We start from the raw sequence: 22,579 nt of genomic DNA, 5'->3' as shown, positions 1-22,579 counted from the left end.
ATTCTGTTCCCTTGTCCCTTCAGACCTGATCATATGACATCTGATTGTAGACATATTTATGGCCAAGAAAAGTCTATTCAGTGATTTGAAGGTTAAAAACGGTAACTGAGGTGTGAATGCCTTTTACTCCCCTACTCTAAGACTTTCATATCGCATTCTCTCATTATGTATAGAATTAAGGGCTTGTAGCTTGCAAAGTGTGATAATGGCATAAAGCACAAATTAATACTGTGTATTACATCTGAAACTCCTATGAATTATTTAAAGCAGTTTTAAAAGGTTATTTTTAACAATGATTTCAGTGCATTATATGCTAGCCCTAATGGTTTTCTATATGAATACAAGCATGTGGTGACAGGGGCAATTTTTAGAATGGAAGAAGAGTCTATCAAGCCATGTCTCCCCCTCCCCACTCTCCCAGTGATGTAGCTTTCAGTCAGCCAGTGCTAACTGGATGCATTGGGAAGCTTGCAAGCTGAGCTTCAAGATCCCAGCTTCCTTCCCAGAAATCCGTATAAGGCATACTGCCTACAATTCACAAGGTTTTAAACAGCCATGGATGACCTAATCCTCCATAAATCTGCCTCTTTTGAAAACAGCTCAAGCAGGCTGCCAATACCACAACTGCTGGCAGCAAATTACACAGTGCATAAAAGTGCTACTTTCAGTTGGTCCTCAATCTCTTTGGATTTGGTTTTGGTGAATTGTCCAACACTAGGAGAAAGGGAGGATATTATTACCCTTGCCATATTATTTATGCCATGCTACGTATGCATGCATGGTGTGTCTTTTTACTAAACATATATGTTTCTCCTCTCAGTTTGTGTTTGTTTCAGGGTGGGCTGCTATGGGTTCGCCCAGGTTCAGAAGAACCCGTAGCGAACGTTATGGCCAGTTCAGAGAACCTCCAAATCCCACCCCTGGCTGGCCCTTCCCCTCCCACCAACTCTGTCCCTCGCAAGAGTCTTCATGTGGCCCGTTTTGGATGCGAGGTAAGTGCAGGGTCCATGCGGAGGCTCACGGAGGGGGAGGCAGTTTTCACCCTCCCAGAGGCTTAAGGAAAGCCTCTGGAACCTGGGGAAGGTGAAAACGCCCCCCCCACTTGCAGTGGTGTAGGAGGCTGACTAGCCCCCCCATAGCCATGCCCACCCTGCAACTGGGCAGAGAACCCATTGCTGAAATTTTTGAAGCCCATCCCTGGTTTGTTTATATCTATCTATCCACTCTGCCCTTTTACCCTCCGAGCTAAAGAATACCAACTGTTGGAATATCTCCTCTTGGGAGCTATGTTTCAGTTCTCTTATCAGCTAGGTTGCCATCTCCTCATCTTTAAAATAATATTGAAACTTTAAAAATGTCCTTTTTTATTCACCATATGGACTCAACATAGATTTGTGTAAGAACATTCTTACCTTCAGAATTTCCTCCCTAATTATTCAAGGGATGGACTTTGCTTCATTTACAATTGTTCTACCCTGAATTCCACCATGACTTCAAGATTCCTTTCCTCGTTAATCAACTGTAAGCACAGATTCCATTAATGGAACTGTGAAGCAGTATATAAGTATAAGTGCTATTGCTATTGCTAGTGAAGAGATGACTGTGGATTTCTTGTGCTGACTTGCATAACTTGTTTACAAATGTACATTTACCACGTTGAAGAATTCTTGCTCATCCTATATGAAGAGATGCTTTTGGATTTTACTAACTTGAATACAGGTAGTCTTCGACTTATGACTACAATCAAGCCCAAAATTATGTTGCTAAGTGAGACATTTGTTAAGTGACAACCTTTCAACCTACAACCTTTCTTGCCAGAGTTGTTAAGTTGCTAAGGGAATAATTGCATAGGAACCTTGGGGAGGAACTTTGAAAACAACCTTTTTTGAAATGCCACAAACACAGTATCTTGTTGGCACTAATGAAAAAAAAAAAAGCTTTGTCACATTTACAAAAAAAATGTCAGGGCTTAACCTTTACAAAAGGCATATTTTTCAAGGTCATCCTGCTGTCTCTATTCTGAATGATGGCTTGTTGTTCATCATCATGAGCTGTCTTCTTTTCCCCCCCACTCTTTGCATCTAGATTGGTAAAGCCTGCCTAGAAGCCTTCGTTCTTTAATGACTTGGCACTCGGGTATAACTGTGGAATTGGGCAATTGTTGTGAGATTATAAATAAATGATAAAGTAGCAACATTCCACTGCACAGTCCTGCAAAGAAACCATCTCTAGGTGTTCTTTTCTGGGAGCAAGGTGAATAGTTGCTAAATACAGTATTGGAATATTATTTCTCTTCAAAACATTATTCTTGAGGGCAGGAGTATTCCTATATTCCCCCCTGCTTATGCTGATGATGTTTGATGCTTTAAAGCAGGGGTGTCAAACGTTGTTACGTTGTTGTCATATGACGTGTCACCACTTTTTCCCCCTTCGCTAAAATGGGGGTGGGCATGACCAGCATGTGACACATCCGGGCCGTGGGTTGCGAGCTTGACACCCCTGCTTTAAAGGGAAGAATCCTTCAGACAAATGTATTTATGTGATATACTACTATTCAAAACATCATCCCAACCATTTAACGAAATCATTTTTCTCCAATGTTCCGTTTTTGTCTCTTTTGATATAAATCCATGGGCAGCTTTTGGAGGGATTTTTGTGTATAGCTCTTTCAGTACGGCAACTGAAGTCCTATATTTGTTTAATGAAATTGTGAACTATTAGCTCAACATTTTATTTTATACTTTCAGATCATTTTGAATTTATTTATGGAAAACGATACTATAAAAATCTTAATTCTGAGCCAAATGCTAGTAATGGTCGATGAGGTAACCAATTTCCTAAATGGTCATTTTCTTTCCAGATTTTGCCACAATAAAATGCAATCTCATGACTTCATTCCCATTTAATTATACTTAGTAAGTTTCCCTCCTCACTCAGCACCTGGATTGCATATTTCCTTTGATTATTACTGTAGTTTAAGCAGTGCTTAAGGCAGAGTCCCTCTGTGAGGGAGATGGATGGTTTTAAAAATTGGATAAATAAAATAAAAATACATCATACTACTCTACTGCTCCATCCCTGCTGGTGATAGTCAGCAGAGCTGAGCCCAATTGTTGCATTCCAGAGAGGTTAAGTGAATGTTAGTTTTCTTTATGGACATATTTGTGGGTGTTTTTTTTAATGCAGCAATTAGTAGGCTTCACTGAGAAAGAATGGGGTAAAGTAACCCTATTTTCCCACAGCATACTACTGTGATTCAGTGACATTGCCTTCATATTTTTTGTCTAGTTTCATAAGAAGCTTTCGTAATTTCTCTCCTGGTCCTTATGTAACAAAGCACCTGCATGCAAAATAAAACAAGGCCAAACTCCATTATCTGCTACTCCTGTCCCAAGGCCAAGTCAGCACAAGTGAGTCAGGGCTTTCCCTTAGGTCTGCTGCTTACACATTCCCCTAGTCTGTGAGTCAGCAAAAAAAGTATGTTGATAGGAATTGCACTGCTGGGCAGCCAAACCTTCTTGTACCTCAGGCACCATCCCCTGATCTGCCTTTTCAGATTCAATGCAACTTAAAGCAAATGATTGGATGAGCAGGGGAGTAGACTAGAAGACCTCCAAGGTCCCTTTCAACTCTGTTATTCTATTATTTTGATTCATTTTTCCCTCCCAAGGAATACCCAGTCACCACTAGATAAAACAATCACCAATCATATATATTGACATATGTATTTGTAACTTCATTCCATGTCTTAACATAATTATTTGAAATCACACAATTTATGTTTGTCATAGCAATACCCAAGTTTTTTTTACCTTTTACTCAATTATGAAACCCATTTTGTTCCTCAAGTCTGTTTGATCTTATATTTTCATTTTTTTACTCCAAATCATCTGCAAAAGCTATGCTTCTTTTTACATCTTTGTTCCCACAATCTTCTCATTCTATTTTATGTCTCTATTCAATATTTCAAGAACCAAAATGAATAAGAGGGGATAGTGGACAACCTTGTCTTGTTCCTTTTTGTATCTTACATGGGTTAATTAAATCTCCATTAACAATTACTTATGCTGTCTGAAAAATATAAATCCATTTCACCCATTTTATAAAATTCTCTCCAACATTTGTATTTTCCAAAACTTTAAACAGTAAAGTCCAATTCAAATTGTCAAAAGATTTCTCTATATTTAAAAACATCAATGCAGTTATATCATTATTTTAACTGTCTTTTAATTGTAATATGCACATACCATGATATAAGATCATACAGTAGAGTAATATACGTGTTGCACAGATCATGACGTATATATGGAAATGTATAAGGAGACATAGTTTTTTCCTAACTACTTGTATAAGGATTATTCTTTATATTATTCATGTCGTCTTATATTCTTGTATGGACTGCATGAGTACAGGCTAAACCAATTTGATTGTATACATGATGTACAATGACAATAAAGGCTTTGAAACATTTCTTTTAGGTAAAAGCCTACAATGATGTTCCTGAATAAATTTTAGCAAAATTATTTTTAACTCTCAGTCAAAATCATTCTGAAGTTACAATTCTTATTCAATAGTAATATTATTCTGTAATTTCCTGTTAAATTTAAATCTTGTCCCTCAGTTTTATACTGGCCTCTTTCGTAGTCTCTGGCACCTTTCCTCCTTCTAAAACAGAATTCATCGTGTTTTGTAAAGATTGTAAAAGTTCCTCCTCAAAGGATTTATGATACAGACTCAAGATGCAGATGGCACTCCCAGAGAAAAATACACAAAAATCACAATAGATGCCACAACAAATGGAAAAAGATGATACTGAATTAGTGCTAGAGTTACTGATGGTGTTAAAACTGTGTTTATAAGTAACTTGAAAAGCAGTAATCAAGCCTAGGGAGGGAAAGTTCCCATACTGCTCTGAGTAACATATCCTCCGCATAATATAACAATGGTAAAACATGTATGATGAGAAGGAGTGTATCAAATAGAACAGGCTAACATATCAGTCCAACTCATTATGTTTGTCCTACCTCAGGAGGAGAAGGAGGAGGAGATGGTTAGTTTCACCCCTTTTAATCAATTTCACAATGGGCTCTTTCCAGACATTTTGAATGAATAAGAGAGTGGCGCTCTTGAAATTTGTAGTAGCTTAAGTGAAAAAGAAGTGAAATGGTACCTGTAGCCCTCCATCATAAGCCTGCAGATGAAAGGGCAGAAGGACCCAACAGCATTGACACATCTCTGCACACATATAGCCAAGGACTAGCACTTAAAAACAAGGGTTCTAACTCCTGATTCACAAAAAGTCTATCCAATTCCTGACCACACTCATGGACAGATAGCTCCAAATGCCCCATCTCTCCAACACCTAGGCCAAAATATCCACCAAGATCAGTACTAGGTGACTGGAGATGAGGAGATATGTCCCCAGCAGCCTAAAACATCTATATGAGCTAGGCAGATCCTATCCTTATGGCTTGCAACCAGCCAGATATCCTAAATTGCCGAGCCTTATGTCTGGAGAAATTTAAAACTGAAACAAATAGGGATCAATTCAGGGTAGTTCAGCAAAATCTGGAAATGAGATGAAGAATGTGTCTTTTTAAAAAGCCTAATGAGCCATCTTGTGCTGACATTAGCAGGATGTAAGGATGAGCCCCTGGGACTGATACAGCAGTATTTAAGCTATGATTGTGATTCCACTTCATAGTAGTATCCTTCTAATGAGATGTAATTCTCACATTAGGTAGGCTTTTCAGGGGGGAAACCCTGGGATTGTAGCATACTGAAAATAAAATGTATAGTTTACTGTGTTAAACTATGGAGAGATTTGAAATTAACACATTTTCTGGTAATAACTAACAATGAAGTACTGAGATGAGCGTGTGAGGAAATGCATCCTATATCCATCAAGCAAGCCCTATGCATGTTTGTTAAAATATAGATAACACTGTTTCCTGTATTTTGAAATGACCTACAGCACAAGTGATTCCTTACTGTGGAAAGAGTTCTCCACACACTGTCGTTTTAAATAGAGCATGTAATGTAGGTGTACAGATTATGTACGTTTAACCAGGGCTTGGCAACAAATGTTGGCTTCCTGATTGGTGTATTATTCTAGAGTAATTGGTCATGTTGGTTGGAGATTTGGGAAGTTGTACTCCCACCTAACACATCTAGGCACTGCTAGCATGGGGGTAGCTTTTCTGGTTTATAATTGCGCCAAATAGATTTGAGTCTCTAAACCTTAATACAGCTCAACAAATATGAGGCTACAATACACTACATTTTGAAAGTAGGAAGAATATTAGCAATTTCATAGGGATTACTAACAGAATATTCTGTGTAAAGCCTAGATCCTTTGTAGATCTTTCTGAAGCCAAAGCTGTTTTATACGTTTATACGTTTAATAAAGCAACATTAAAATATTACACTACTTCATTTCCTAGGCATCCAAGACTTCACTATGAACATGATACTAAAGCAGTATTATTGGAAAATAGAAAGGAATTTATACCCAGTGGAAATTTGACTTTTCCCCCCTATTACTTTTGATGTCTGCCTAGATTAGAATAAGACTGGCACATACTCTGTGTACTAATTCTATATATGAATGTTCTGATTGCTCCTATTTATATACTAATGCTTCTTTTCTAAAATAAAAAAGTAAAAGCTATTTGGACCCCAGCTAATTATAGTCAATTGCTGAGAGCAAACCAAAGACAGACTGACAAGTTACTATTTTTTAGTAGCCATATATACATTGAACACAACTCAGAGAAAAATTAAACCTAGTGAAGTCATTGGATGAAAAGCCATCCAGAAGAATCTTATACTTCCTCTTCTGTTGTGGGGAAGGAACGTGTCACTCTTTACTATGTTGATACTTTTTCATTTTGTGTCATCATGATGATTTTCTATATTATTCATGTTGTTTTATATTTTGCATTTGCACCAGTGGAAGCTAAATCAATTCCGTTGTATATATGTACAATAATAAAGGTTGTTGTTGTTGTTACTACTACTTACTACTACTACTACTACTACTACTACTACTACTACTACTATCCAATTAATCATAATAATTCTTCATCTGCTTTCTAAAGTTTCCTTTTGGAAGTTCCAAGCAACTTAAACTTTCCTTGTTCTGTTCGTGTAAGAGACCACTGAGTGTAATCATGGTAAGATATGGTGTAAGATGTTATTTTGTTTGATCTTCTCTGGCATGGCTATTACTTCAGACCATCAATCTATAGTGTTTTTCTTCTTATGGCCAGACAGGTTTGGTTTCAGATGTGGGTATGTTTGCTTCTCCATGCAGATTTATGTACGCATTCTAGATAAGTTGGAGTAAATTGGCTAAGTGAAAGAGAGAGAGTTGGTTCTCTTTTACATAGTAGGGGCCTGCCCCATCATTGAGGTATGAAGACTTGGAACAGCTGTTCAGATTCTGAGTAGCAGTACTATTACTGGCAACACGCTTTCCCTACTATATTTGATGCAGTTTTTATATATTCAAACATAATAGCGTTCTATAATATTCAAACTTGTTTACCACAATTTATTTATTTATTAAACAAATTTATATGGCCACCCAATTCATAGATGGCAAGTCCAAGCAGCTTACAATATTATAAATTTCACAATGTAAGAAGCCATAAACCATGTATCCACCCCCAGTGGTGGCAACCACAAATCACACCAGCCATTTTATTGGCTCCATATCAGCCTGGGGTCCCCAGGCCTGCCGACAGAACCACATCTTCAGCGCCTCCTGAAAAAGCATCAAGGTGGAAGGCAGACTTATTTCTAAGGGAATGGTATTCCAAAGGGAAGGAGCCACCACAATGAAGATATTTCTATTTTCTTCAGAGATGTGGCCCACAACATACTTGTCTTCGCACTCTGGTAGGTTGTAGCTGGGGAAAGGCAGTCCTTCAAATAACCTGGTCCCAAGCCATGTAAGGCTTAAAAGGTGATAACCAGTGCCTTGAATTGCATCCAGAAGCAAATTAGTAACCATTGCAGCTCCTGCAAAAGGTGTGACACAAGTAAAGATCTTGACATGTGCAAAACTAGGCAGGCAACTGCATTTTGAACCAACTGCAGCTTCAAGGGCAGCCCCATATAGAGCACATTGCAAAAGTCCAAATGGGAGATGATTAGGGCATGACTGACTATGAGGAAGGCATGTTGTTCAAGGAATTTGCCCAATTTGTAATTGGAAAAAGGGCCTCCTGGCCACAACTGCCACCTGGCTACAATTGCTAACTGGTCATGACTGTTACCACAATGCCCACATATTGAATAATTGTTGAGGACTTGTCATATGCATTCATTTGCAAAAGTTTCCTGTAGGATCTGAAACACCAGTTTAAGCTATTCTTATTAACCCATTAAAACCAGGGGGTGTGATATCAGATTGTGTATGATGGTTTGGTTCACCCATTGCACTAAAATTATCACTTTTTTTTCTATGTCTTATAGACGAAGCCTCAAGGGATTGGTTCACACAAAATTCTAGGTCAAATAAATCATATTATAGCACAGCCAGTAGTGTATTAACCATTAAACAGACTAAGCACATGCTTAGGGCACCAGGGCCAAAGGGGGCACCACAAAGTTGAGAAAGAAAAAAACCCATTGAAGAATATACAAAGGATTTGTCAGTGCTTAGGACACCAGTAAACCTTAATCCGCCACTGAGCATAGCACAATGCATGGAGCTGACCTTTGTATGAACCTGCTTTCTACAACAACCTGAAGATAGTTCTTGGCAGTGTCTTCCAATGTATCATCCCACACAAGTCTGCCCCAGGTTTTAGTGCCCCCCAATTGTTTAGGCAACATTCCCATATTACTGGATATGCTGAATAGGAATCAAGTTTAACATACTCAAACACATCTTGAGAGAACAACAGATACGTATTGGAAAGGGCAAGGAAAGACTATTAAACAATGGCCGCCCAGAGTCACCTTGTAGGGAAGATGGTGGCATAGATATTTAATAAGTAAAATGAATAAACAATGCAATGTCTTGGTAAGCAAGAACTCTCTTTTCTAAAGGGCCTGTATGAGCCTAAGTGCATACCTCCAGACACAATCCCAGAGCACATCTCAAAAAAATGCAACACAAGGCAATGGGGTAATGCTGTTAAGCACAGTCCAGACCTGTATCACTTAAACTGGTTTCCTGGCTTCCCTATGTTTTATTGAAGATTCATTTATATAGGTTGTACTTTTTCTATCAATGCTACGTGGTTAGGGATGTAGGGTTATCTTACCCTTGTGAGCTTCATTCCTGTCACTGAGCTTACTTAAAATTTGATAAACTAACATGAAAAATATTGGTGATCCCCATTATTAGAAAGGAAATCATGCTCTTTTAGTTTTCAGCTTTTTTTCAGATTCTTTGCTTTACCTTTCCTTCATTTATACAATAAACTTTGAAGAGGGATTTAAGAGATACAAGTCATTAGCTCCCTCTGCTGGCAATAGAACATTTCCGATTTCTAATCATAAACTTCCAGGCATTTACTTTCAAGTAAGAGTTCTGAAATTGAAAGAATGAGTCCCCCCTCCCCCCTCGAAAAAAGGCAAACTGTTCTGTAAAATCTTTTATTTCATGACCTATGATTTAACAGCAAGATACCTCCCTATATTCTTCCTGTGTCACCACTACTCTGTGAAGCTGAAAAATAATGACTTTTCCAAGACCCCATAAGTCTCATCCTTCACATTTATTTGGGATACATTGCATTAAGGTCAACACTGCTTCTGAACTGAAATCCATAATATTGCACTATTAATGTTATTAAGGCGAAAAATGGAATTGTCATTTTGATTCCCATCATCTACTATGCTTTATCATCCCTTACAACACTACTAATGTCAACGCAGAAGGCCAGGTATTCAACCAAGAAAAATCTTATATCTAACCCACCTTTATGGGATATGAATATAATACATCATGTCCATTCAAGGGAATATCCGAGATCTGTGTTCATTCACAATAAATTGATATTTGGGGTGGGGTGGGGGTTCTACCTGGGTGGTCAAATAGATAAAGAAAACATTTAACTTCTTATCTTTTTACTGACTGTTATTCCTGACTACTAGATTAAAGGGACTTTCCCCTAGCTATATATTTATTTTACCCATAAAATCATCATTGTGAGGATTAGATCTGGCGAGGTCAGAAGGAAACAGCTTGAGACCACAACATTTTAAAACAAAACACAGATGTTAACTGTTCCTTCTACAACAGTGATGGGGTAGGGAGAGGAAGATGCAAACATTGAACCTTATTTCTGCTGGAAATATGGCTTGTGCCTTATCCTTGGCAGCTGCTGAATTTCTTCCCTACACTCCTACTTCTTACAATAAATATACTTATCAAGAGTTTCACTCTATGCGGCATCTAGTATCAAGCCAGGGCTTGATTGAAAGCAACTCTGTGACCAGCAAAGACACTTCTGACTGATAGTACAACATATGAGTGTTATTTACTTATGATTTCTTTTGAAAAGGAACATTAGCAGGGAGTTTATAGTTAATTAAAAATCTTCACATTATATTAAAGAAAAATATTGTTCCTTAATATTATTTTCAAAATGAAGCTAAATATTCTGATACTTTGCTGCCTGAACAAAAGATCTTTCCCTCCCCACAAACATTCTCCATACTTTTAAATTTGGAGTGTACAGCTACAGTGATGGCAGCACTAATACTACTTACCCAAACTGTATTTCACAAACTTGCCTCTGTTCATTACTACGGACCAGTTTGGAACTACTTTGCTCACATATCTGAACCACAATTACCTCTTAAAAAGAACTTGGACAGAAAGGAGGGCAGTTGCACTGTTTGGCTTTCTCATTTACCCATCAGTGATTAGAGAGCATGCAGCTTTATTTGCACCAAGCTTAACCTGCAATACTAGCTTAGATCCAGTGTGAATGATATGTCTTTTTCCATCAATGGTATGAGTGACACATCAAGGCTTACGAACTTACTCTATAGGAAAGAAAGGTAATAAAGCTTACGTAAATGTGAAAGCATCTAAATGTGTTGTACAGCTAATTTGTAGTGTTTGAAAGCAGAAAAGTTAAGATACAAATTCACCAAGAATCTCACTAGCTAGTTTGGGAAAGTTATCTTCCCATCCTAACTATAAGGTGTTGATCTACTAGTCTTTCTTTTTAGAGGACATAGTGTGATGATGTGAAATTAAAAGAGTTTGCCTGTTTCCCCTTTGACTGGGGTATAGCCTGAATTAGGAGGTACCAATAGTGGCATTCTCTTAGAATATTTCTCAATTACTCCCTCCCACTTCATTTTACACTTGTCTGGCAGCATAGTCAGTCAGCATGGGCAGTGCATCATGGGTGAAGGGGAAACAGGTCCTGAGAAAGATTTCCTGTGTCCTTCATACCCCCCCCCCCATTACAAGTGTGATCCATCAGCCAGCGTGGCCTTGGATATGTGTCTAGGCATAAGTTTAAACAAAGTGTTCTTTCTGAAGAGTTTCATCCTCAGAAATAGCCTTGGTGCAAAGAAACTCTATGTTGTGACCTGTTGCTTGACTAGCCTGAAAAAATGGCACCCACCCATTGCCTTTCAACCCCAAACTGCATGTGAAGGAGAGCAATTGGTGTTTGCCCTTCCTGCTGGCAGATAACTCTGGATGGGAAGGGACCACAGTCAGGGGAATCCACAGACATGGCCTTTAAATTGTCAAAATATAAGGACAACACCAGTCACCAGCTTTGTCACCAAAGCAGAATAGGGTTTGACCATCAGGCAAATTATACCAGAATATTTTTATGCCAACTCAACATGTAGAGGAATGAATATTAACACGGAAGAAGTCTTCTGCTTTTTATAGGCTGTTGTTAGTAGTACCATGCACAGAAGAACAATGTTCTACTGCTAATTTAATAAATATTAATAAACAATAAAATTTATGATAATTTTAAGGCAATCTTCTAAATTACTGATAGAGTCTGTCTCTCACAACTGACATAGCAGAGCTGAATTGCAATGTAACAGAAGACAAATGACAAAATAGAAATAGATCAACTTGTAATCAGATCTACTGAAATGCCACCCATCCTATACAACATGCCAGGGAAAACTTCTGAAGCAGTCCTTAACTTGGAGCCAAAGTCACATCATTTCTATTTGGCTTAATCTTGGAGCCATTCAAATATAGAAAGGCAGCACCTCTGTTAGAAACGCAATGTACAGAAGGCATTCAGCCCAAAACACGGAACTTTTCTAGCCTGCAATGAGCTGAAAAATCTGTTAGCAAGTAACCATATTCTCCACATGTCAATTTCTTTTAGTCAATCCTATTTCAAGAAATTGGTTTTGTATATAATCAAGATCTTCGAAGTAGCCCAAATTTGTATTGTCCTTGATTGCAGGACATTTTTTAATTAACATTTAGGGTTGCATAAAAATGGGGCACAACTCACTTAACAACTGTCTTGTCTAGCAATGAAATTTTTGGGCTCAATTGTGGTTGCAAGTCAAGGACTATCTGTAATTTCACAATGTGTTCACAAAGAGCTGTGGTGGCACAGTGGTTAGAATGTAGTACTGCAGGCTACTTCTGCTGACTGCCGACTGTCAGCAGTTAGGAATTCAATTCTCACTGGATCACCGGTTGACTCAGCTCAGTCTTCCATCTTTCCGAGGTCAGTAAAATGAGGGCCTAGATTGTTGGGGGCAATATGCTGCTTCTGGAAACCACTTAGAGAGGACTGTGAAGCGGTATATAAGTCTAAGTGCTATTGCTATTGCTTATCTGCATTATCAGTTACTGAAATTATGTATGGATTGATTTGATTATTTAAGCTGCCCAGAGCTGTTTGCAGAGTGAACTTGGTGGCATATATTGTATATTAAGTAAACAAGTAAACAAGTATGATTGGTCAATTTATTTTCAGCCTTTCTTTCAGGAACTCAAGGTGGAATACACAGAGGTTCTATTTTTGCTCACAACAGCCCTTTGTATGACTCTTCTCACTGGTCATAAATAAATACTAACTCAGCAACAAATCTAATATATGTTCTAAAGCATCTATGTTTTTTTATCTGAATTTTATAGGAGGTAAGTTTCCCTACTTGGTACTGTCAATCTGCTTTGCTTAACCAGATCCACAGATGCCAATAATTTTCTTTATGTAGGTATGTATTAAGTTAATAAGGCTGCCCAACTTCATAATGATTGACAATATGCATTTGTTCAATTTATAAGGCTACTCATTTGGGAAATGACTCTGCTGCAGGTTAAATTCTGCAGAGCCTGCACTATGGAATGGACTCAGAATGGTTCTCACTGAGATGTGGTTTAATTGAAAGTACTCAGTTGATGTCATTATTGTTGTTGTTGTTAAGACTGTCCAACTTCAAAAAAGACTTTACCATGTAACCAGAACATGTTTTAAAAAACACAACTAAAACAATATGACTATACAGACTAAAACAGCATTCCCAACATTCAGAAAAGGACTCCACAGGGGTTCCACATTTGAGGTCTAAAAGCAGAGCTGGGTCTTACGGGACCTCCAGGACCATTGGAGTCTGGGAGCTATACTATAATTACATCTGGGGAAATGTTGTTCCAAAGGGCAAGGGCTGTGATTGAGACAGCACTCTTCCTTGGTCCTACAAGATGACATTTAATTGAGAGACCAAGGAACATGCCCACTCGATCTGAAATGACAGACAGTCCTCCAAATAATCAGGTCCTGTAGCCATGAAGAACTTTCTGGGAAAAGTGATTAGAAGTGAGATAAGTGCACTTAGTATCCTTTAAAAGGCTCCACTATGACCTTGATGATTAAACCTTTTGTCTCCCCACACTTAGCCCTGTCCTGCCTTCTTTAATGAGAAGTAACCACCTGGAGATGTATGGGTGATCTTCTGCTCTCTCCTTGTCTGAAGAGGTTCTGAAGAACTTGATTACTCACTGCTTCTTTAGCCTTTGCCACAGTTGTGCTCTCTGAAGCGCACCATGCCTCACCAAAAGTAAGTAGGGTATTAATCTGTAGGCAAATTTCCCCCTTTACTGTGGCATTTTAATATTTTAAAAAATTGTGGTCATAAGTTGATGACTACCTGTAAATGGATGATCACTCCAAGGACGCTTTAGTTAAGCCTGGTTGAATTAGAATGTTTGAGGAAACTCCGTGCTTGAATTGAACACTGATATAATTTGTGCATGATATATCCATTTGTTTCAGTGAATCATGTTTTGGTAAATGGAAAATGTGATTAGCCTGATTCAAGCAAGATCATTATCAGGGCAGTCCTAAGCTTACTCTAAAAATAGCATCAACAGGCCATTTGACCTTCATTAATAGACTTGAGGTTTAGTTGTTCTTAAGTATGCAAAGAATTGCAGTAGTACGAGCCATGTTAGTTTGGTCATCAACAAAATATATTTAAAATGTGTGTCTTGGCATGAAGTGTGATGCTAGCACATCCACCTTTGCAGTGGAATTATAGAAAAAGGGAAATTCTTAATAATGCCTGTTGTGCTATTCTATCATTGGCTTGGGAATTATACTTTTTGGGGGACAAATTAAAAGATGCATCCATATCAGACGGTCTGTAGTACTAGAATACATAATTGAGAATATGAGCAGTTTTCTTATGCCTAAAATCTTGTAGATGTTAAAACTTCATTGAAAAGAAGTTTATGTAAAATATATTTGAGGGACAGTGAGAAAACTATTCAGAATTCTGAAATCATCAGTTGCCACCTTCACTTCCTCAGGTAACTATAAAGAAAATATGGCAAACTAGTAACTGCATGCAACAATACGTGATTCTGAAAAATTATTAGAAAGAATTTAGATTCTAAATTCTAGATGTTATGTTTTTCTTGTATTGCTTTTGGTGGCTGAGCTTTCATAATATACTGCATTCAATGTATTGGTATTTATACCGCCATTATTTGTGTATATGCTTGTATAGTTTAGTCCCAATATAGAATGCACAATCTTACCTTTCTCCTTGTTATTTGGAAACATTGTGAGAAAATATATACTAATTTCCTCATAATATAGATTTGGAAAAGATGAAAATCAAAACTAGTACAATTAGTATTTATCAGTCCTCCGCAAAATAATCCAGTATAAAGGTAGAACTCTGTCAATAACACTAGCAATAGTGCTTAGATTTATATACCACTTTACAGTGCTTTATAACCCTCTCTAAGTGATTTATAGAGTCAGCATATTGTCCTCAACAATCTGGGTCCTCATTTTACTGACTTCGGAAGGATGGAAGGCTGAGTCAATCTCGAGCCGGTGAGACTTGAAATGCCAAACTGCTGGCAGCTGGCAGTCTGCAGAAGTAGCTGCAATACTGCAGTCTAACCACTGTGCCATTGTGCCTCCAGTTTAACATCAACCATCAATGGATAATTAATTTGCTTCTAGACCCTTTTAATTTTCTGTAAGCACTTCTGAATATACAGCACATTCATTTGCCCATCTTTGGAAGAAATGATGGAAAGAAATTTGGAATTCAAAAAAACAGAGGTCAGAAATGATTTAAGCCTTTCTCCTGCCAATCCTTAGCTCCAAAATACCATGCCTAATGTTGGGGAAAAGATAAAATTACTGATGTGTTAGTTAATGACCACAGTAAAGTTAAGGAAGTACAGCTACTGAGTCTGTAATACTTATTTTGAGTATATAATAGCTTCATTTGCACCAGAATCTTTAGATCTGGTTCACACATTATGTTAAACAAATGTTGACTTTTTTATTAAATAATCCCCAATTGGCTAGATTCAGGCATCACAAGGAGCTGAAAGCAACAGTTAAACACAATATATAAGTCTTATACTTTTCCTGCAATTGCACTCTTCAGCTACTTACCTGCTTTTATTTATTGATTTTGCTACAGAACGTGTGGAGCACTGGTGGCAGCAGCAGATCTGATCCAGGACTTTTTCCAGTCTTAAGGCAAGAGTGAAGAGCAGGACAAAGGAAGCTTGCATGCCTCCTTGCAAGCAAGGGGTTCTCACCAGCAATCACTTGCATCAAGTGGAGACTATTTTAGAACCACTGCTAACAAAAGGAACCTAACATACATTTTTGCTATAATGTCAATCAGACTGATGGGCTACAATTATTAGTATCCATTTTATTCCTTTTTTTGTATATGGGGACAACTTTTGCCATCTTCCATCCAGCTGGAATATTTTAGTCCAATTTCATTTTAAATTGTTTTTATAGGATTTCATTAATCATTTGTGTTTTGAACTCTGCATTTTGATATGGCCTAAGGGCTAATCAACACACTAAATTAACTAACCACTGCTAACATGTAATTCCTCATTCGGAACAACTACTGTGTCTGAATTCCTGCTTGCGAAAACACTGTTCTTTGGACCAGGGCTGCTGGGGATTTGCCAATGTCACTACTGTCACTGCTTTGATCCTGCCTAATGGGAATTTGCTTGAGACAGTCTATGCAACTGTGTACACACCCTGCCTGCCACTGCTATAATTAATCTATTATAGTCTAATTATAGTTTATGTCCTTTTGAACTGTAGGCATATATGTGTATGTCTGTGTGGGGGGGTGCTGGGACAGGACAATGAACTTATTTTACATCTACTGGTGGACTTGTAAAAAAAATACAGCAGTATAAGGCAATAATCAATGCCCAGAGGGAGGAGATTTTCCCCTAGCAGGCAGTAGCTAATTAGAGTGGAGGTATTTGCCTCCAGTGACATTATTAAGTCCAGTAAGTACTTGAGCCAGCGTAATTCAGAAAATGCCACCTGTGATGTGTAGCAGAAAAAGACTGGTACAAATTGCCTTCCACATAGGCTGAATGCAGGTAAATAACAACATTGTGTGTTCCTATTCTTGAGAAATTTGTCAGTGGCTTGTACTTGTGTAGGAGAAAGCCAGTCATCAATCTCTTTTCTATATTTCTAACACTTGTCGTATCTGATTCAACCCAGTTGATGTAATGGTATGTGGGAGTGAGTTTGGGAGACAGAGCAATCAGATCCAGGCAAGGGAACAGTCAGATAAAAGGCACTTTAGCCCACAGCAGGAATGTAGGCAGGGCAAAGTCTCAGAAGAGATCATCCCTACTTTTATTGAGCTGTAAAGGGACAGAAGTACTTTCACACTTGCAAGATTCTGTTAACATAACTTTATAATGAAGCAGAATTAGCTCATTTGGCTGTGTTCCCTATCTGATCTACCCAGTAAGGCTGAGAAGCTTGAAGAATTTGGTTTTACATTATTTTTCACAGATGCTATAACCTCTAGTCTCATAATCCTAGCTGTTTGACTAGTAATCTACTTACAAATTGCTCCTCAAATTCATATCTCTACTATAATAATGTAGCATAGCATAGCAGTATACTGTATCTATTATTGCCAACATTCCTGGAGTGACTGTACTGAAACCTAACAATCTCCTCTCTCTTTTTTAAAACTCAGATGTTAGCTCCTATCACTATATTAACTTTCTAAATTGCCCTTTGCTGCCATCCAGTGAATGGAAAAGAATTTAGTCGATAAAAAGGGGCATTTGGCTGGAGCTACAATTTGGTATAGTAACTTGATTACTTTCCACTTCCTACTCCTTGCTTTATGGGCTCATATGTTTTTTGAAATATGTTTTTCTGAGTTGGGAAATTGAATACTGGGTGTAAGAAAAGAATAGGACAGAGGTGCAGTGATAACAGCTTCTGAGAAAACAAGGTAATTACAACTTCTATTGACAAATATATGTTTGTTTAAGATTTTGTTCTACATGTTGCCAGCATATCCAGCTATTGGCACTGTAGTCCATATAGTTAAGATTGGAAAGCTAACAAGTACCCAGGAAAGTGAAAGTTGGAATAAATAACAAAATTGTTTGGCATTTAAATTTTCTGAAGTCACTTTTATTAAATATTCATCCAATATGAAACAATAAGATATACTGGTATGTGTTATATTTAATTTATTCTTTTAATTCTCCTTAAAGCTAAAGCTGAGAAGCATTTCTGCTCTATGAAGAACATAGAAGAAATCTACCTAAATTCCCATTCTTGGTGAATCAACACACCTTCCTATGATTTCACAGAACTGTAAGTCATGAAGAAAGATACAGAAAGTTTCTGTTATGGCATCATTGTCATAAGGAATTATTTTAATTGTAGGGTGGAGGAAAAGCTTAAGGTTCTCTTCCAAGCCTGCATAATATGATCAGCTGTATCAGCAACTGTGCACTGTATGTAATGAACTTACCTGCCTGTAAAAAAAAAAGGTAACACTGTCCTAGACTGCATTAACAGCGGGATAGAATCAAGATCTCATGAAGTACCTCTTTATAATTCCTTGGTAAGATCATGCTTGGAATATTACATTCAGTTTTGGTTGCCATTATATAAAAAAAGATGTGGAGGCTTTAGAAAGAGTGCAGAGAAAAGCAACAAAGATGATTAAGGGACTGGAGACTAAAGCATACAAAGAATGGTTGCAGGAATTGGGTATGTCTAGTTTAATGAAAAGGACTTGGGGTGAATGATAGCAATGTTTCAATATCTAAGTGGTACAAAGAAAAGGTACTTCTCCGTAGTCCCTGAAGGTAGAATAAGAAGCAATGGATGGAAACTAACCAAGGAGAGAACTAAGGATAAATTTCCTGACAGAACAATTAATCAGTGCAGTGACTTGCCTCCATAACTAGTGGGTGCTCCAATATTGGATGTTTTTGAACAACCATTTGTCTGAAATGGTATAGGGTTTCCTACTTGAGCAGGAAGCTGGATTAGAAGATATCCAGGGTCCCTTCCAACTGTCTTATTCTGTTATTCTCTGCAGTTTAGTATTATTAGATCTCTTTCCTGGACTATATAAAGGAGATCAGAGCAAAATAAATTACACAATGAAAAGCTTCCTAAATTTTATTTTTGTGGCTTTCCATAAATCATCAGAAAAGAAGCAGCAGATCTGGATATGATAGAAGTGCAAAGGACCAAGTATACCTTCAATCTAGTCCCCTACTTAGTGCAGGAAATCCAGAGCTTATCCAGTTGAGAGCTATCCCTTAAGACTTCCATCTTTGGAATGTCAATTCTTCCCTAGATCCCAAGGCCATTACATCATTTCTTCTTAACATTCTATTGGGTTGAAAAAGAACAAAAACTCCTTTAATATTCAGTCACAGTAAACCTCTTTTACTTAAATTAGCTGGACCAGGACCTATTCTCTGAAGGCAGTGAACTTTTTTTTACCCTTTACATGTATCCTTTACCACTGAGAAATCTGCAGACTGCTTCTATGTTCATTTTCAGTTTTTCCTTTTCAGATGAAATATCAATTCCTTCAGTCTTTTCTTAGGTATAAAGTATAAAGATGATTCAGCCAGTCAAATGTTTGCTGCCATTTGCTCTTATAATATTTGTTCTATGTGTCTTAATTGTCTCTTAAAGAAATTCATTAGTTTCTAGGACATGGCACATATCTTCTAAACTTTCAAAATACAGTATGATGTTTCTGAGAAAATATTATTTTTCCAAGCTTATAATTTACCTTATAATTATACCTTATAATTTGGAGCATCACCCAGAACAGATCTGTGCAAATTCCCCATTGATTTCAAACAATGCCTCCCTCCTTCTTGACATCAGGCAAAAGAGCAAGACCAAAACAATAACCTAATCAAGGAACTATAAGGAGAAAAATGGGCAAGCAACCCCATATAAACAGGGGAAATCCCACACTCACTGCAATTATTAAATTACCTTGTGGGGTGCTGAATTGTCCTGCAAACAAACAAGTTCAAGATAGCATCTAGGATTCCATAGTTCAACCTATATTGGAAGAAAGGTTATTGTTAGGACACTGAATGTGAAAGCATATTAAGTATTTTAGTTATAATAGGTTTATGTACTAAGTAACCCACATTAATAAATCTATATATTCTACTTAAACAATTTTATATAGATAGGTGTACATATAACTATAGATAAAATGTTTTATTTTGATTTTACTATTTGGGGAACTTGTTAAAGAGCAGATGTCAATTATGATGCTATTTTTAAATGTAGAATTAAAGTAAGGTGACCAGACGTCCCGATTTCAGCGGGACAGTCCCTCTTTTGAACAATTTGTCCCACATCCCAGGTTTTTTTTAAAAAAGTCCCGATTTTTTTTAAGTTACGAAAAAGCCTCCAGCCGCCTTGAGGCTCTCCTAGCAACTGAGAGCGTATATTCTTCGAGCCGAGCGCATTCCCACCTGCGCGTCCTTGGGAGCTGTTGCCAATGGCTGAGGAAGGAGAACACTACTCCATGTGGAGACTTCCCTCATGGATTTTTTCTTCTTCTGTTGCTTTGAGCAGCTCCTCTCTCCCCCCTCTCTCTTTCTCTCTCTCTCTCTCTCTCTCTCTGAGCTAGTGGCTACTCCGAGGCTGTCCAAGCTCAGTCCCTCCCCCTCCCCCCAGACTGGGGCTTCTAAATTGGCATTGCTGTTGTTTGGGGAGGGGATTACTGTGCCATAGAAACACAGCGTATGTCTCACATGGCTGATAACCTGGTCTCTATACAGAAGAGGTAATTTTTAAAATTCAAAGCAAATCCAGAAAAAGGGGAGAAAGAGGCTGAAGGAGTGTTTGCACAGGAGGGGGAAATTTATAAACGGCCCAGTGAATCCAGAGGAGGAGTGTGTGTGTGTGTGAGAGAGAGAGAGGCACAGGCTGAAGGTGTGCACAGGAGGGGGAATTTATAAACGGCCCAGTGAATCCAGAGGAGGAGTGTGTGTGTGTGTGTGTGTGTGAGAGAGAGAGAGAGAGAGAGGCGCAGGCTGAAGGTGTGCACAAGAGGGGGAATTTATACACGGCCCAGTGAATCCAGAGGAGGAGTGTGTGTGTGAGAGAGAGAGAGAGGCGCAGGCTGAAGGTGTGCACAGGAGGGGGAATTTATACACGGCCCAGTGAATCCAGAAGAGGAGTGTGTGTGTGTGAGAGAGAGAGGCAGGCTGAAGGTGTGCACAGGAGGGGGAATTTATAAACGGCCCAGTGAATCCAGAGGAGGAGTATGTGTGTGTGTGAGAGAGAGAGAGAAAGAGAGAGAGGGAGAGAGAGAGGCTGAAGGTGTACACAGGAGGGGGAATTTATAAACGGCCCAGTGAATCCAGAGGTGTGTGTGTGTGTGTGTGTGTGTGTGTGTGTGTGTGTGTGTGTGAGAGAGAGAGAGAGAGAGAGAGAGAGAGAGGCACAGGCTGAAGGTGTGCACAGGAGGGGGAATTTATAAACGGCCCAGTGAATCCAGAGGAGGAGTGTGTGTGTGTGTGTGTGTGTGTGTGAGAGAGAGAGAGAGAGAGAGAGAGAGAGAGAGGCGCAGGCTGAAGGTGTGCACAAGAGGGGGAATTTATACACGGCCCAGTGAATCCAGAGGAGGAGTGTGTGTGTGTGTGAGAGAGAGAGGCGCAGGCTGAAGGTGTGCACAGGAGGGGGAATTTATACACGGCCCAGTGAATCCAGAGGAGGAGTGTGTGTGTGTGTGAGAGAGAGAGAGGCAGGCTGAAGGTGTGCACAGGAGGGGGAATTTATAAACGGCCCAGTGAATCCAGAGGAGTAGTATGTGTGTGTGTGAGAGAGAGAAAGAAAGAGAGAGAGGGAGAGAGAGAGGCTGAAGGTGTACACAGGAGGGGGAATTTATAAACGGCCCAGTGCATCCAGAGGTGTGTGTGTGTGTGTGTGTGTGTGTGTGAGAGAGAGAGAGAGAGAGAGAGAGAGAGACTATCACTAAGTGTTGTAGCTTCTGATTCTTGATGAATGTATTCTATTTTATTTTTCTTTATGTATATTGTGAGCATATTCACCAAAGTCAAATTCCTTATGTGTCCAATCACACTTGGCTAATAAACTATTCTATTCTATTCTACTCTACTCTATTCATTTCTATTTCAATTCTAATAAGGAGTTTAGCCTCTCTCTCTTGAAAATGTAAGCTAGCATAAGGCATTATAATGCAAGCTAGCTTTAGCTTTCAAACAGTTCATTTAGTGACCAAAGTTACAATGGCATTGAAAAAAGTGGCTGATGACTATTTTTCACACTTAGTGACCATTTTTCACACTTAGCGACTGTTGCAGCATCCTCATGGTCACGTGATCAAAATTTTGATGTTTGGCAACAGATTCATGATGGTTTCAGTGTCCTAGGGTCATATAATCGCTTTGTGTGACCTTTTGACAAAATATAAAATTTGTAATCAAGGCCCCCCCCCCCCCCCCCCCGGTCAATGGTGTCCCTCTTTACCAATCTGAAAATCTGGTCACCTTAAATTAAAGTGGTCTACCTCAATTTCTGAGAAATGCCATTTGTTTTTCTCTTAAAAATCTGCCTGAACACAAACATTTATTTGAACACAAATAAAAGATTGCTGTGTTTTATTTTCCTGTAGAAACCATCTTTACTTGTTTTCAGATGCATTAAAGAAATGTATTTACCAGCCAATTAAATATTGATTCCATCTTCATTTTAAAACGTAAGGCAGCATTTTTCTTAGATTTTGCAAAGGAGCATGAATATGTATTTACTAAATA

Source organism: Thamnophis sirtalis, unplaced genomic scaffold, assembly GCF_051295495.1.
Source record: "Thamnophis sirtalis isolate CommonGarterSnake01/CBP01778 unplaced genomic scaffold, rThaSir2_p1.2 scaffold_3, whole genome shotgun sequence".
Classification (NCBI taxonomy): domain Eukaryota; kingdom Metazoa; phylum Chordata; class Lepidosauria; order Squamata; family Natricidae; genus Thamnophis; species Thamnophis sirtalis.
This window is presented reverse-complemented; position numbering follows the sequence as displayed.